The 15,978-nt window shown below is 44.7% G+C and overlaps 1 long non-coding RNA gene across 1 annotated transcript; it reads right to left on the reverse strand.

The window, feature by feature from the left end:
• Nucleotides 1-670: 670 nt before the first annotated feature.
• Nucleotides 671-15,289, reverse strand: LOC138266567 (uncharacterized). Its single transcript, XR_011199549.1, has 3 exons — nt 15,212-15,289; nt 1,785-1,888; nt 671-827 (listed from the first exon to the last, which is right to left on the reverse strand). It is a non-coding gene; the product is annotated as an uncharacterized lncRNA (long non-coding RNA).
• Nucleotides 15,290-15,978: the final 689 nt, after the last annotated feature.

Raw genomic sequence — 15,978 nt, forward strand, 5'->3', positions numbered from 1 at the left:
GTCTGTCCGGACAGTATTAGAAACGGACACTTTTCCATGTGGGGATGCCCGTGTTAAAACACTTGGCCATGCCTTAGCCCTTTTTATGCCTTGCTTGTCACCCTACATGAGTGTTTCCCTGTTTTTCTGTGTTTTCTTAGTAATTCAAAACAACTGTCTGCACCTTTCCACAGTCCACAACTCTTTTCTGCATTCCTCCCCTTTTCCCTTTGTGTCTCGTTACCCACCTAATTTCAGTCTCCTCAACCTGGGAACACCTGTAACCTAGGCAGTCATGTTTCCAGTTGGCATGTAGGTGCTTCTTGTAGACCTCTACCCAAGCAGAATTAATGAAGGGATCATGGCCAAGCGGCACACACACATACAGACATTTTCAGCCATGCATGCACACCCTTCCGTCCACATAACCACACACTAAGCTTCTTCCACATCCTAAACACGACTGTCCTTCTTCTCAGCTCTACTTCAGCTACTCCTGCCTCTTGAACATGAGTTTTTAACTTCTCTAGCAGATTATCTCTCCCACTGGTAAATTTGCCATTGTCTAATGGGGAGGAGGGTAAATAGTCGATTCCACACACATAAATGTGCATACACACACACACACACAAATGTGCATAAACACACATTCTCACACATCTGGTCCTACCTCTTGAACAAGAGTTTCCTTCTTCTCTAGGAGATCATCTCTCTCTTTGGCAGTTTTGGTGAGATCCTCTTGGAGGTGGTAAATGGTTGATTCCATCGTCTTGTTCCTCATAGTCATCTTTCTCTCGGCGAGACCTTGCTTCTCAACACACTTTGTGTGCTCTGCTTGAAGGGAGGTCCTGTTTGTGCATAGAGGAGATTCTGGTGTCTTGGTGATAAAGGATGGAGTAAGGAAACAAGAATGTAGAAAGGGGATGGGGTCTGGCATGTAGATGATTCTAGATGAATTAATGTGGTGGAAACTGGCACCCTTGTCACTGATATTAAAATGGTACATGGTGTGGAACCTTGGTAGTGGAGGATGGGTGTAGAGTGCATTACCTGGAACATTGGCAGTGAAGGATAGGGGAAGGAGATTGAAGGTAGGCAGTGACAAGAGGGAGGTGGGTTTAAAGACTGACGTAGTCATTGAAGATTTTGACCAGTTTAAATAAAGAAAAGACTACCATTTGGGAAGCAGAAGACTAGAACAACAGCACCTGGGTAATAAAAGAATGGCTTGCATGAACTGCATGTGGACAGCAGGAGATATAGAAAGGTGACAATAAATGTCAAATGGAGTATGAAAGAAGGAAAATGGGCATATAGGCAGTGAAAGACGGAAAGAACTACTTGGCACCAGGCAGCAAAGGAGAAAAAGAAAACAGTGTTGGCTACATGGCCAGTGAAGTATGAAAAGAAAGGAAAAGAATATGTTGATGGGCAAAGGCATAGGGGCAAAAGGAACAAGGATTGTATTGTGTGCATAAAGACATGTGAGAATGGCACAGGTGCACAAAAATGGACATCCAATATTAAAAAGTGGAGATGGATAGGTGATTGGAAGGTACAGGATTAAGGAACTGATACATATCCCATGAAATGCTAAATGGTAGAAAGACAACTCAATGCAAAAGGTTACAAGGACTGGACAATGCGGCTTACTGAGGGACTACACACACTGGCACATAGGTAGATAAAGATGCTTCAGAGGATGAGGAATGAGATGTGGACAGTGAAGGATTTGTGAAGAGGTTCAGAGAAAAGACCATGGGGTGTTACTGAACTAAATAATACATACAAGCCCCTTGACTCACAATGATTGTTCCAGTGTGTCCCTTGAGCTCTTGACAGCTTTTAGCTCCTCTTCCAAAAGAGTGTTCTTTTTGTTAAGCTTTTCAGCCATCTTTTCCTGCTCGGCCTGTGGCGATAGGGGGAAGCAACAGTCAGAAGAAGGTGGACACCAGGATCCATGGCTTGATGTGTAGACAACAGGCTTAGAAGCGGGTGAGCAACAGTAGAGTACATAATATTAAAATAGATGGGAACACATGTAAAGGATTTACATATGTCCTTCTTTGTGCCAGTACCAGATTCCTAGACACTGCTATGCCTCAACCAAAGGTTTATGTTTGGAGACTAATAATTACAATATGAGAGATAAGGTCCTGTCTCCGGACAAGTTAAAAAAACAAATTGCTATGCTATCAGTGACATTTTAAAGAAAAGAATGCACTTTTTGCAGTCTTGCTACAGACAGCTTAGATGTCAGTCGCAGACATCAAAGTAATATATTCTGATATGTTTATATGTTTCCTAGAGTGGACTGTATGTTTACTTTGGATTGAATGGCTTTGTCTGTTTAGCTTTTCTGCCCCTATGGGGCAGTTCCTCCTTAAGAGCGGAGGAGCATTGCCCTTCCTGCTGCGAGCAGAGCAGGGAAACACAAATAAATGAAATGCCATAATAATGCCATTTTATTTTGCCCCCAGAGCGTGCTATGTACAGCGTGAGCATGGGTGCATGGGGTGGGGCTGAATTCTGCAATTGCAGGATGACTGCTGCCCCTTTCAGTACGCATGTTGGGTTGGCTAGCTGTCTAGCTACGGCCAGCCCAACATGACCACTGTAGACCCAGCAATCCAAGGGCTGTGTTGGATTGATTGATGGCACAGACCCCAGCCTCAAAATGAGTGTTGGGTTAGCCTGCTCCCAGCCATCCCGAAGCTGTTTTTGTGTTGGATTTCCGTTTCACTAAACAGGAAGGAAGTCCTTCCATTCCAGCTTGTGGACCGGGGGAGAAGTGCTGCACCGGAGGAAGAGGAGTTGGGGAGGGATGGGGAGACGCAAATATGGTGAGTTTGGCGCCATCAGGCCCCGACATATATTGGTACTGCAGGCTGCCACTGGATTGATAGGTTTGCTCTCACCTTTGGAGCTTTACGGTTTCACTTTTGTTTTTGGTTGGTTGAGTGTGTTCTTTCACTTCTGAAGTCGGAGAACTATTTTTAAAATTCAAATGTCCTTTGTGTTTTCTCACTCTTTCGCAGTGTACGCCCGACTCCTTTCTATCTCTGCTCTCAATGGAGCGCATGCTTTGGCTCTTTCTCTTGCTCCCCACACCTCCGTCTCTCTGTACATCCCCTGTCTTCTTTAGTTATTCCTTGGCAGCAATCACTGCTGTGATGTGGTGTCACACTCTTCCTCCCCTGCCTCTCTTTCTCCCCCCACCTTCCAAGGTCCTCACAGACAAAGTCAAAAGCCGTCCATTTTTAAGTGTATTTTTTATTTTTCTAAGATGTCCGCACATTGCCTTACACAACGTGGCAGTCATCTGGGAAGGACAGAAACACACATCCAGGGTGGCTGGATAATATTTTCTATATCTTGAAGGTACTTTTGATGATGTCTACCATGTTGCATCTACACTTGTAGCTTCATTTTGGGGATGGATTTTTTTTAAATTTACAAAATGGTTACCATGTTGAGTGGCACAGCATTGAGTGCTTGCAATGTTGTGGCCGCCTTGGCATTATAAAACACATAACATCCCGAAATGACAGAAATGAAATTTTCTATAATTCCAAGATAGCTGGGATAAAACCCAAAAAAGATCTAGACATAGGCCTTGATTCTGAGTTTGTGGGAATCAATATGCTATTTTTTGTACTTCATAAATGATGAAACCCCAGAGTATGTTATTTAGACATAAATTGGGTATTCTGAGTTTTTGTGGAAAAATGTGGATTTTAGTGCTTGTGGCACGTTAAATACTTTACACTATTTGAAGTACCCAGTGATTACTAGGTGTGTTAACTAACACTCAACTCTGAAGGCCCCTGCACAAACAAGAATTTGGAGAGAGGTCAGAAAATACCATCCCACTCCTCATCAGGCCCTTAGAAAAATAGAAAATACACTATCAAGTTGACTTTCCAATATTTATTACTTTGCCAGTGCTGGCTCAATTTATCAAAAATGGCAAATCCCATAGTGATAAAGAACAAGGATTGGTAAATGACACTAATTGGCGTTGCCAATGCTTGTTTGATTATGTTATTATTATTCCAGTTCCAGGTGAGGGCATAGTATCCCTTCCAATGAACAGGTGAGGAAATATGTGACAAATAGAGCACTTGAAGGTGTTTTGTCCAGAACAATGAAAGCAAATTAGTTGAACTTCAACATCAAATCTAGCTTGATAGACAAACATATTTGTGACCAGTACATATCAGTGTCACCTCTCCATTGATGGCCCATGAAAATGTTCCAGTCCCCAAAACCATTGCCAATACTCTCTAATAGCAAATTTTATTAGTGCGAAAGTGTGTTCCATATCAGTACATAACGCCGAAATGCTTCCCCATCAACCCATAAGGGAACAAATATTAATGTGCCCGCGCACACATACACACACACACACATATAAATATGCGTGTACACGTATTCCTTAAATTGTTCAACTTTGGTTAGCTGAACAACCTATCTCAAGGCAACGTCATAAAACAAAATAAATTGATGGACGGAGTGTTGAAACTTTTCGAACACTCACCCCCAGTCACATATCTGGGTTTAATCTATCGTTATTTTGCTTGCCACGTCACCCCAGTTTGGACCCAGCCATATGCAAATCAGTCTTGACCCTGGTTCCCCATGGGAACAATCCAGCCTGAACTGCCAGGCTAGATCCTCCCTGGACTGGAACCAAGCATCATGGGACCTGTTTCAGGGTATCACCCATCATCAACCATCCTAGCTTGAACTCAGTGGCGCAACGAGCAAGGGACCCACATCTGGGCTTCCCCTTCCAACCCGCCTCTCCCCCAGTGATGTCGGATGATGTCAGCGTGCGACTGCGTGCTGACCTCATCAGGGGTCACCTCCTATCGAGTTGGAAGCAGTGCTTTAAGCACGACCTAGGAGAAACAGAAGATTTCTCCTCGGTACGGGGGCAGGGGAGGCAGAGAGGCATGAAAAGGGAAGGAAAGACTTTTCCTTCCCTTTTCATGTCTCTGAGCATTCCTGCAGCACGATCGCATAGCGATTGTGCTACAAGAATGCCACTAGACAACAGGGGTTTGTTCATTATTTTGAAATTGTCATGACCCCTTTGTCAAGGGTCGCTCTCCAAGGGGAGGTGCATTTCATCTAAGGCCATTTCTGCCCCCCCCCCGGGGGCAGATCGGCCTATATAATTAGATAGATTTGCCATCAGGGGGGCAGAAGCCATTAGACACTTGGGATGTTTTTTTTTTATTATTTATATTGATAAGGGGAGCGACCCCTTAGGCAAGGGTCGCTCCCCGGGGGCAATTTTTTTATTAGGCTTTTTCTGCCTATAATAATTGCGCTGATGAAGCCACTAGACACCAGCGATTTGTTTTTTGTTTTCATTGATAAGGGGTGCGACCCCTTAGGCAAGGGTTGCTCCCCTGGTGGCGCAAATTGTTTTTAGGCCAGTTCTGCTCCCCTTGGAGGCTGATTGGCCTATTTTTATGAGGCCAATCTGCACCCAAGGTGAGCAGAAACCATTAGACACCAGGGATTTTTTTTGTGTCAATTTCACGCGAGCAGAGCATCCCCTAAGGCAAGGGTCGCTCCCCTGGGGAGCAAATATATTTTAGGCCATTTCTGCCCACCTTGGGGCAGATCAGCTGATTTTAATTAGGCCTATCTGCCCCCAAGGGGCGCAGAAACCACTAGTCTCCAAGGATTTGTTATTTTTTACAGATGGGGGCGACCCCTTAAGCAAGGGTCACTCCGATGGGGTGGCAAATATATTTTAGGCCATTTCTGCCCACCTTGGGGCAGATCAGCCTATTTTTCTTAGGCCAATCTTCCCCCAAGCCGGGCAGAAACCACTAGACACTAGGGATTTTTCTTTTGTGCCAATTTCACGAAAGGAGAGTGACCACTTAGGCAAGGGTTGCTCCCTTGGGGTGAAAATTATTCTAGGCCTTTTCTGCTCCCCTTGGGGGCAGATTGGCCCATTTTTGTAAGGCTCATCTGCCTTCCAGGGGGGCAGAAAGCCCACCAGACACCAGGGAATAATTGTTTTTCAAAAAAAGAGGATGGGGGTATGGCCATACCCCCACCCCAATAAATGGGGAGAAAGTTGTTCTGCCCACCGGTGGGTAGATGGGTCATTTACCCCCGATCCACTGCCCCGAGAGGGGGGGCAGAAAGCATACTAGATGCCAGGGAATTTAAAAAAAAAATAGTTGGGCGGTGGCTACCAATCAGTATGGGCATGGTTATGCCCCAAGCCCACCTAAAGGGGATAACAGTCTTTCAGCTCTCCTCCCGCACACTAAAAGGTCTCATCCCAACGGCAAGCAAGAGGACATTTGATTATTTTGGGTTTTGGTTTTACATTTGGGCTGTGAGAGCTTGTCTAACTCTTAAATTCATTCCACTTGGAATGGTGAGAGCTGCACTTTTTGGACTCTGGGGGCTGCCATCTAGACAAATCTCCGAGACCTAGACACATCTGAAAACTAAACATCTGGGTGAGTCCAGGGGGATTTGCTTCATATGGACTCCACACCATTTTCCTACCCAAAATGCCCTGCAAACCTCCCACATTGCTTGAAATCACACATTTTCCCCACATTTGTGTGATGGAACCTTCCGGAATCTGCCAGAATCAACAAAATTCCTACCAACCAGCATTGTCGCATCTATACCGATAAAAATTCTGACCCACTTGTCGGCCTAAAAACATTTTTTTCCCTTTTGGACCCTCTTTAGTTTGCCCTCATTTTCAACATGTTTTTGGCTCTTCCCTGCCACAGGCACTTGGCCCACCTAAACAAGTAAGGTATCATTTTTATCGAGAGACTGAGGGGAATGTTGGGTGGTAGGAAATTTGTGCTGGTATGATGATCCCACACTGAAATGTAGGAAACATTTGATTTTTTAGCTAAATTTGAGGTTTGCCGAGGATTCTGGGTAAGAAAACACTGGGGGATCCATTCCAGTAACACCCCTCTGAACTCCCTTGGGTGTTTAGTTTTCAGAAATGTCTGGGTTTGGGAGGTTTCCCTAGATGGCTGCTGAGCCCAGGACCAAAAACGCAGGTGTTCCCCCCCTCCTCAAAAACAGGCAGTTTTGTATTTGATAATTTTGATGTGTCCACGTAGTGTTTTGGGGGCATTTCCTGTCGCGGGCACTAAGCCTACCCACACAAGTGAGGTACCATTTTTATTGGGAGACTTGGGGGAATGCTGCGTGGAAGGACATTTGTGGCTCCTCTCAGATTCCAGAACTTTCTATCAATGAAATGTGAGGAAAAAGTGTTTTTTTGGCCAACGTTTGAAGTTTGCTAAGGTTTCTGGGTAACAGAACCTGGTGAGAGACCAACAAGTTACCCCATCCTGGATTCCCCTAGGTGTCTAGCTTTCAGAAATTCACAGATTTGGTAGGATTCCCTAGGTGCCGGCTGAGCTAGAGGCCAAAATCCACAGCTAGGCATTTACCAAAAAACACGTCAGATTTCAATGTAAAAATGTGATGTGTCCATGTTGTGTTTCCTTCAGGGACATTAGGCCTACTCACATTTATATTGGGAGACTTGGGAGAACACAGAATAGCAGAACAAGTGTTATTGCCCCTTATCTTTCGCTACATTTTTTCCTTCCAAATGTAGGACAGTGAGTGAAAGAAATGTCTATTTGAGAAATGCCCTGTAATTCACATGCTAGTATGGGCACCCTGGAATTCAGAGATGTGCGAAGAACCACTGCTTCTCAACACCTTATCTTGTGCCCATTTTGGAAATACAAAGGTGTCCTTGATACCTATTTTTCACTCTTTATATTTCACCAAATGAATTGCTGTAAATTCGGTATAGAGTGAAAACCCATTGCAAGGTGCAGCTCCTTTATTGGCTCTGGGAGCCTAGAGTTCTTGATAAACCTACAAGTCCTATAAATCCCCGCAACCAGAAGAGTCAGGCAGACGTAACAGTATATTGCTTTTGAAAATCTGAAAATCTGACATTTCAGGAAAAAGTTACAGAGTCAAGCGTGGAGAAAAATGGCCGGTTTTTTTCACCTCAAATTCAATATTTTTTTATTTGAGCTGTTATTTTCTGTAGGAAAACCTTGTAAGATCTACACAAATGACACCTTGCTGAATTTAGAATGTCCTCTACTTTTTGGAAATGTTTAGCTGTCCGAGATCCATCACTGGTTTCACACCCATTTCTGTCACTGACTGGAAGGAGGATAAAAGCACAAAAAATAGTAAAAATGGGGTATGTCCCACTAAAATGCCAAAATTGTGTTGAAAACGTGGTTTTCTGATTCAAGTCTGCCTGTTCCTGAAAGCTGGGAAAAAACCACGAGCCTTCTTCTGCAGCGCTTTTTTCCATTTTTTTTAAACAAACTGTTAGCAAAATTTTGGCTAATTTTGGCTAATTCTTGATCTCCTCCAGGGGAACCCACAAACTCTGTCTACCTCTATAATCCCTAGGATGTTGGAAAAAAGGGACGCAAATTTGGCGCGGGTAGCTTATGTGGACAAAAAGTTATGAGGGCCTAAGCGTGAACTGCCCCAAACAGCCAAAAAAGGTCTGGTACCTGAGGGGGGAAAAGACCTGGTAGTGAAGGGGTTAAGTATGTTGCTACTTATACTGTGAATATACTATTGACATCAAGGTTTGTCATCTCCGAGTGCTCCACGCTCTAAGATCCTCATATGAATTTTACATTTTTTATAAAAAATTAAAAAGAATAATTAAAGGAATTCCTCATTATTTTTTAAAGTTTCAATACAAGTTGTTGCTTCATTTGAATGTCAAAAGTTTTTCAATTAGACTTTAATATTGACAACTGATACGTTTCGGAGGACAACAAAGGAACTCCTTTATAAGGATCTGCCCTTGGACAAACTTTTTTAAGGCACAATGTTAACTTACATATTCAAAAATATTACCAGAAAGAATCTCTAAAAATTTCTACCAACATTTATTACACACCGAACATATGAATACATCTCGTACACTTTCATTACTCGTTAGAGTTCCACTATTTCAAAGATATCCTAAAACTTGAGTTACAAATGTCTCAAAAATCGTAATTGTCAGACTGTTCGCATTGACAACTGATCCAGAAACAGACATATATTTATATTTTTACAACACACCTTAGCATCTCAAATAAGTTTTCCATCTGTCCTCTGTCCACATAACGCTGTGAGTTCAAAAGGTGAATTATCACCCCCTCCTACTAGTGTTGAGTCCCCAGATTTTCTAAATTAATTTATTTATGACTTTCGGTTTAGTCTTTCATTTTATCTTACTGTTTATCAACAGTCTGTGCAGTACTGAAAACTGTATATTTTTTAAAGCTACCTTTCACCAATAAACAGAAAACTGCAACACAACTTTGCACCACAGAGATCTGGCGTCACACAACCATCCTACTACGTGCTGTTACGTGCAGGTAGTGTTTTTAACATGGTGTTGTTATTTAAATATCATTAAAATCATGCATTCTAACTGAGTTATACTTTCAAACATTTAAATGACACCCTCAGCTTCAAATAGATCTACATATACCTAGTTTGCATACTTTGTATGAAAGCTACCAAAATATTGTGTCAACAATATTGTCGAACAGAATATCATGAAAACAAGCATTGGCAAAGCCAATAGGTCTCTCCTATTGGAGAGCTATTGACTTTGTCAATTTGCTTTAGCCATGTTGTACAGCAGCAGGGGTCCTGGGCAGCAATGCTGAAAGTTAAAAAAGAAAAGCAATATGACATACCTAGCACTGAAGGCAGTGACCCGTTAATTAGTATGGAATTATTCTCTGCCTTCATAAAAAAAAAAAAAAAATAATTACCCTACATCCGAGCTTAAGTTTGCCGTGATGGCCACGCATAAAGATAGCAAAAAAAGGCCACGCAGAGAAGTGAGAGAAGAGCTGTCTGCATCTTTGTAGCATCTTGAACCGTGTTGGTGTGATTTTTGGGTGTTTTTTTGTGGTGGAACAGGAGGGGGCAAACAACTAATGGATCGGGGTTGAGGTGGACGGGACAAGGACCTAAGGCCCATATTAATACTTTTTGAGTGCCACATTTGCGCCACTTTTTGATGCAAAAACGACGCCAACTTACAAATACAATTGTATTTTGCAGGTTAGCGCCATTTTTGCGTTAAAAAAGTATGCAAATGCAACGCAAAAAAATTATAAATATGGGCGTAAGTGGGAGGAATCAATCAATCAATCATATTTATACAGCGCGCTACTCACCCGTGAGGGTCTCAAGGCGCTGGGGGAGGGGGTCACTGCTGCTCGAAGAGCCAGGTCTTGAGCTGCCTCCGGAAGGCGAGGTGGTCCTGAGGTGGGCGGGGAGGGAATTCCACGTCTGGGCCTCCAGGTAGGAGAAGGATTTCTCACCTGCAGTGGTTCGGCGGATGCGAGGGACGGCGGCGAGAGCGAGGCTGGTGGATCGAAGTTGACAGGTGGGCGTGTAGAAGGTGAGGCGACGGTTGAGGTATTCGGGACCCTTGTTGTGGAGGACTTTGTGTGCGTGGGTGAGGAGCCTGGAGGTGATCCTTTTGTTGACGGGTAGCCAGTGCAGGTGTCTCAGGTGGGCGGAGATGTGGCTGTGGCGGGGTACGTCGAGGATGAGGTGTGCAGAGGCGTTTTGTATTCGCTGAAGACGTTTCTGAAGTTTTGCGGTGATTCCTGCGTATAGGGTGTTTCCGTAGTCCAGGCAGCTTGTGACGAGGGCGTGGGTCACAGTTTTTCTGGTGCCGGCGGGGATCCAGCGGAAGATCTTTCAGAGCATGCGGAGTGTGAGGAAGCAAGAAGACGAGACGGCGTTGACTTGCTTGGTCATGGTGAGAAGGAGGTCCAGGATGAATTTGAGGTTGCGTGCGTGGTCTGAGGGGGTCGGTGCGGTGCCCAGGGCCGTGGGCCACCAGGAATCATCCCAGGCGGACGGGGAGTTTCCGAGGATAAGGACTTCCGTTTTGTCTGAGTTCAGCTTCAGGCGGCGGAGTTTCATCCATTCTGCAACGTCTTTCATTTCATCCTGCAGGTTGGGTTTGGCGGTGGCTGGGTTTTTGGTGAGGGAGAGTATCAGATGGGTGTCGTCGGCGTAGGAGATGATGTTGATGTTGTGTTTGCGTGCGATGTCGGCGAGGGGGCTCATGTAGACATTGAAGAGAGTAGGGCTGAGCGAGGAGCCCTGTGGGATGCCGCAGATGATCTCGGTGGGATCCGAGCGGAAAGGTGGGAGGTAGACTCTTTGGGAGCGGTCAGAGAGAAAAGAGGCGATCCAGTCCAGGGCCTGTCCTTGGATACCGGTGGAGTGGAGGCGGGTTATTAGGGTGCAGTGGCAGAAGGTGTCGAAGGCAGCCGAGAGGTTGAGGAGGATGAGGGCGGCTGTTTCTCCGTTGTCCAGCAGGGTTCGGATGTCGTCGGTGACTGCGATGAGGGCGGTTTCTGTGCTATGGTTGGCCCGAAATCCGGATTGGGAGGGTTCGAGCAGGTTGTCTTCGTGGAAGTTTGTCAGTTGTTTGTTGACGGCCTTCTAGATGACTTTGGCCGGGAAGGGGAGGAGCGAGATGGGGCGGAAGTTCTTCAGGTCGCTTGGGGTCCGCCGTGGGTTTTTTCAGGAGAGCGTTGACTTCCGCGTGTTTCCAGCTCTCGGGGAAGGTGGCGGAAGCAAACAAGCTGTTGATGATGGTCTGGAGATAGGGGGCGATGCTGGTGTTGGCTTTGTTGAAGATGTAATGTGGGCAAGAGTCCGAGGGGGCACCGGAGTGGATGGTGTTCATGGTAGTTTTGGTCTCCTCGGCGCTGATGGGTGTCCAGGCGTTGAGTGTGACGGCTGGAGCTGTGGGTTCCGTGGTGGTCGGTGGGATCTGTGGACCGAAGCTGTCATGTAGGTCGGTGATCTTTCGATGGAAGAAGGTAGCGAGGGAGTTGCAGAGTTCTTGTGAGGGCGTGATGGAGTTGGAGCTGGCGTTGGGATTGGAGAGCTCTTTGACGATGTTGAAGAGTTCTTTGCTGTTGTGGGTGTTCTTGTCCAGTCTTTCTTTGAAGGATGCTCTTTTGGTGGCGTGGATCAGCTGGTAGTGTTCGCGGGTGGTGATTTTGAGGGCTGACATGTTTTCTGCGGTGTGATCTTTGCACCAGGTTTTCTCGAGGGTACGGCAGGTTTTCTTGGATTCTTTGAGGGCGTCTGTGAACCATTGAGGTTTCCTGGTGTTGGTCTGTCTTGGGAGGCGTCTGAGGGGGGCGAGGTTGTCAGCGCAGTTGGTGATCCACTGTGTGAGGCTGAGGGCTGCGTTGTTGGAGGTGATGATAGGTTGGTTGTGGTTGAGAGTGGAGAGTAGCTGTTCTGTGGAGATTTTGTTCCAAGGTCTGCGTGAGATAGGTTGTGTGCGAAGGTGGAGAGTCTTGCATCTGAAAGTGAACTAGACACATCTGTGGTCGGTCCAGTGTATTTCGGAGGAGTGGCTGAATGATACGTGGTTGCTGGCGGAGAAGATGGGGTTGAGCGTGTGTCCAGTGATGTGGGTGGGGGTGTTCACCTGTTGCTTGAGGCCGAGGTTGGCGAGGTTGTCAAGCAGGGTGGTGGTGTTGGTGTTGTTATTCTGCTCCAGGTGGAAGTTCAGGTCACCGAGGAGGATGTAGTCTGGCAAGGCTAGGGCATGCGGGGAGATGAAGTCTGTGATGGATTCGCTGAAAAGGGCACGTGGGCCAGGGAGCCTGTAGACGAGAGTTCCTCTGAGGGTGGTCCTGGGGTCGGTGTGGATCTAGAAGTGCATGTGTTCGGCGGCGAGGGGGGTGTCTTCGGTGGAGGTAGTGACATTGTTGGAGCGCTTGTAAATGATGGCGATTTCTCCTCCGACTTGGTTGGTGCGGTCTTCTTTCCTGGCGATCTTGTAGCCGTCGGGGATGGCTATGGCGATGTCGGGGGCCAATGAGGCGTTCAACCAGGTCTCAGTGATGAAGGCGACATCCGGTGCGGTACAGTCCAGGTGGTCCCATAGTTCAATGGCGTGCTTGTGGACGGAGCGTGCGTTGATGAGGATGCACTTGAGGTGGTTGTTGGCGCGTGGGCTGGTGGATGGGGTGCAGTTGCGGTGGAAGGTATGCTTGCAGGTTTGACACGCGGGGGGTCCAAGAGTGCGAATTTTATACCCTTTTAACTTTGACCGATTTATACAAGATGCTTAGAGCTAATCTTGGTTCTCTGTTTGCCCAAATAAATGTTGAAATAATCCTTTGATTTCTTTAAACTTTAAAAAAATGAATATGTATAAACATGGTAGTTTGAAATATAAAAAATGAAATATCTATAACACAGACGTGAATCAATGCCATTCTTCTCATAACAGGCAAAGGCAGGTGATTCCATGTTATAAATAGGGACTTGATTTTATCCATTAGTAGTAGATTGTTTAATGCATAAAAATCATCTAATTCACAGTTGTGTATTTGCCTAAAAATCTCTTAGGTGTGATTCAGAAGCGGATGCAATTCTGAAAGAGTCTTTTATGCAGTTATATAACAAGATTTCCCTTTTCAGCTTATTGATCCTATATCCCCACAGTTGCTGAAGTTGATAAAAATTACTAAAAACCCTTTGTTGAATCTCCACACCAGGTTTTCAAAAAAGTGCAACATCATCTGCGCATAACTTAATTTTAGTCATCTCATAGGTTGGTGCCTTGATTATCAATCTTCTCTTATGGCAATAGCAAGTGGATCAGTACATAAAAACGAAATCCTAACTATAACTACCTAGTGGCGTTCACCACTATGTAATTATTTATATATATATATATATGTATATATATATATATACACATACACTATTAACAACGATTTGTGCAAAAGGTTGGGAAGGCAAAGAAAAATACCACTGAGATACTTGGTGAATGCATCATTCCGCAAGCCAGAGGGGTAGGCATTGCCTCTGATAAAAGACAGGAGCCTATCATTCATCACATCTCTGTGAAATCCCATCATGTTGCAGGTTCAGTGGTCAATTAACCCCTATACAAGTGCATTTGTTATGCAGGCACTGTCCAGAAATCTTCAGAACTGCCCTTTTATAAGATATTTGTAACATCAGTAACTTCCCTGACCTCAAGAAGATAACAAATGCAAAGCAACTGTAGGTATGATTGTTCCTCTGATAATTTTAGTCCTCTGATATCATTGAGGGTATTCAGTGCTTTAGAAACACCAAATGGGATGGAAGATGAAACTGTGTAAAGAGCTCAGTTAAGGAGTGGACTAGGAAAGTTTAATTGATGACGGCAGTGACAGGATTTCTAATTGGACCATATTCAAACCACCAAGCCTTGTATTCAGATGTTTTAAGAAGATACTACTTTCATCTCTCCGAGGTCTTTGAATGGCACATACAACATTCACTCTGTGGAGGTAAATCTCTGAACATTACTGAAATTAAAAATGGTAAGAGAGTCTGAAGAGTCCATCTAGCCCAAATTTAAGAAAAGTGGTGCTGTATCCAATGCTGCACCACTTTTCTTGGCACCCTAGTGCCCCCTACCGCCACCATGTCTGCACCCTATTCAATATACAGCGCACTATGGCACAGGGTAGGGGCAATAGCATCAACATTTTGACACGATTGATGTACCTTGCAGGATTAGTGCCAAAATGTCGGTGCTTATCCTGCAAAGTACATTGGGGCCCATTGAAAATAATGGTATGCCCCATTTGAACACCTGCTCTGTGCAGGCATTAAAAATAGCCGCTAAAGATGGCGCAGTGGAATCTCTGAGATTCCACTGTGCCATTTATGCTGTTCCCCTAAATGAGGGACCCCCCTGCATACATTATGCCTGGTGCAGGCATAATGTGGCGCAAGGGGTGACAAAGAGCCTAATGCATGCATTGCGCCACTTTGTAAATATGGCGCTCTGAATTTGAATTAGCGTAATAAAAAATGACGCTAATGTGGCGCAAGGGCCTCTTAAATCTGGGCCTATATATTTTGGAAAACTCTTGGAAAAACTTTCTTCATACCTGGTCATGACCTGCTCTGCTGTTCTATTCTAAAAACGCTAAGAATCATTTGTTGACAGTTTTACCATTTGTAGTCATACGTGCCATTCAGAAGTGCTCAAACTGCTCCCACACTTATAGCCAGTAGTGTTACAAAACCACTAATGAGATTAATCAAAAGTCTACCCATCTTCTTTGCAGTACCTGTACAAGCGCTACCATGCCAGCCAATGTACCTGCTCTTGTTTCAGTGATGCAAGTTGATCTTCAAGATGGCTGTTCTTCTCCTTTTCTGCCTCCAGAGTGGTCCTCGTGGCATTCAAATCAATCTTTAAAGCAAAAGCAGCACTTCAGACAGTATTTGGAAGAACAGACTGGCATATGTCCTTGTGGTTTCCTACCATACACGGAGAATCAATTTCCACCATGTGTTCTGGAAGGCTACCGGTTTTGGCAACAAGTTGCAAAGCTTTTCACCTCTAGGACGTCTATCCATTCATGACTGACACTATGGCACAAAGCTTCTCACCTCTACGAATGGGTGTCTCACTAGTTACAAAGGCTTTATACCTCTGGGTTGGATATCTCTGGTGATGGACATTATCAGTGTCATGAATTTATTACTGTGATACCTCACCCCTTGCTTAGAAGTCTGCATAGTCAAGTCAATCGGAAACAGGAAAGATCTTGTCCATGTTGGGGCTGGATTCTCTGGGCCTTTGCACATGACTAGAGAGTCTTCATTTGTAGATTTGAGGAGATTGTTGTGCTAATGAAAAATACATCTAAAGCACCTGATTGTTCAGAGGATAACTACGTGTGCATAACATTTTGGGGTATATTTATTAAGATTTTGTGCTGTATTTGTGTAACAAAAGTAACACAGATCTATGCAAAATCTTTTTTAACCTTCCCAGCACAAAACATATTTTGCACTGGAAATTCACTTAAAAATAACGCAAGGCGGCGCTATGCACTGCTTTGTATTACTTAGCACCAAGGA

This window comes from Pleurodeles waltl, chromosome 11 (assembly GCF_031143425.1).
Source record: "Pleurodeles waltl isolate 20211129_DDA chromosome 11, aPleWal1.hap1.20221129, whole genome shotgun sequence".
NCBI classification, from domain to species: Eukaryota; Metazoa; Chordata; class Amphibia; order Caudata; family Salamandridae; genus Pleurodeles; species Pleurodeles waltl.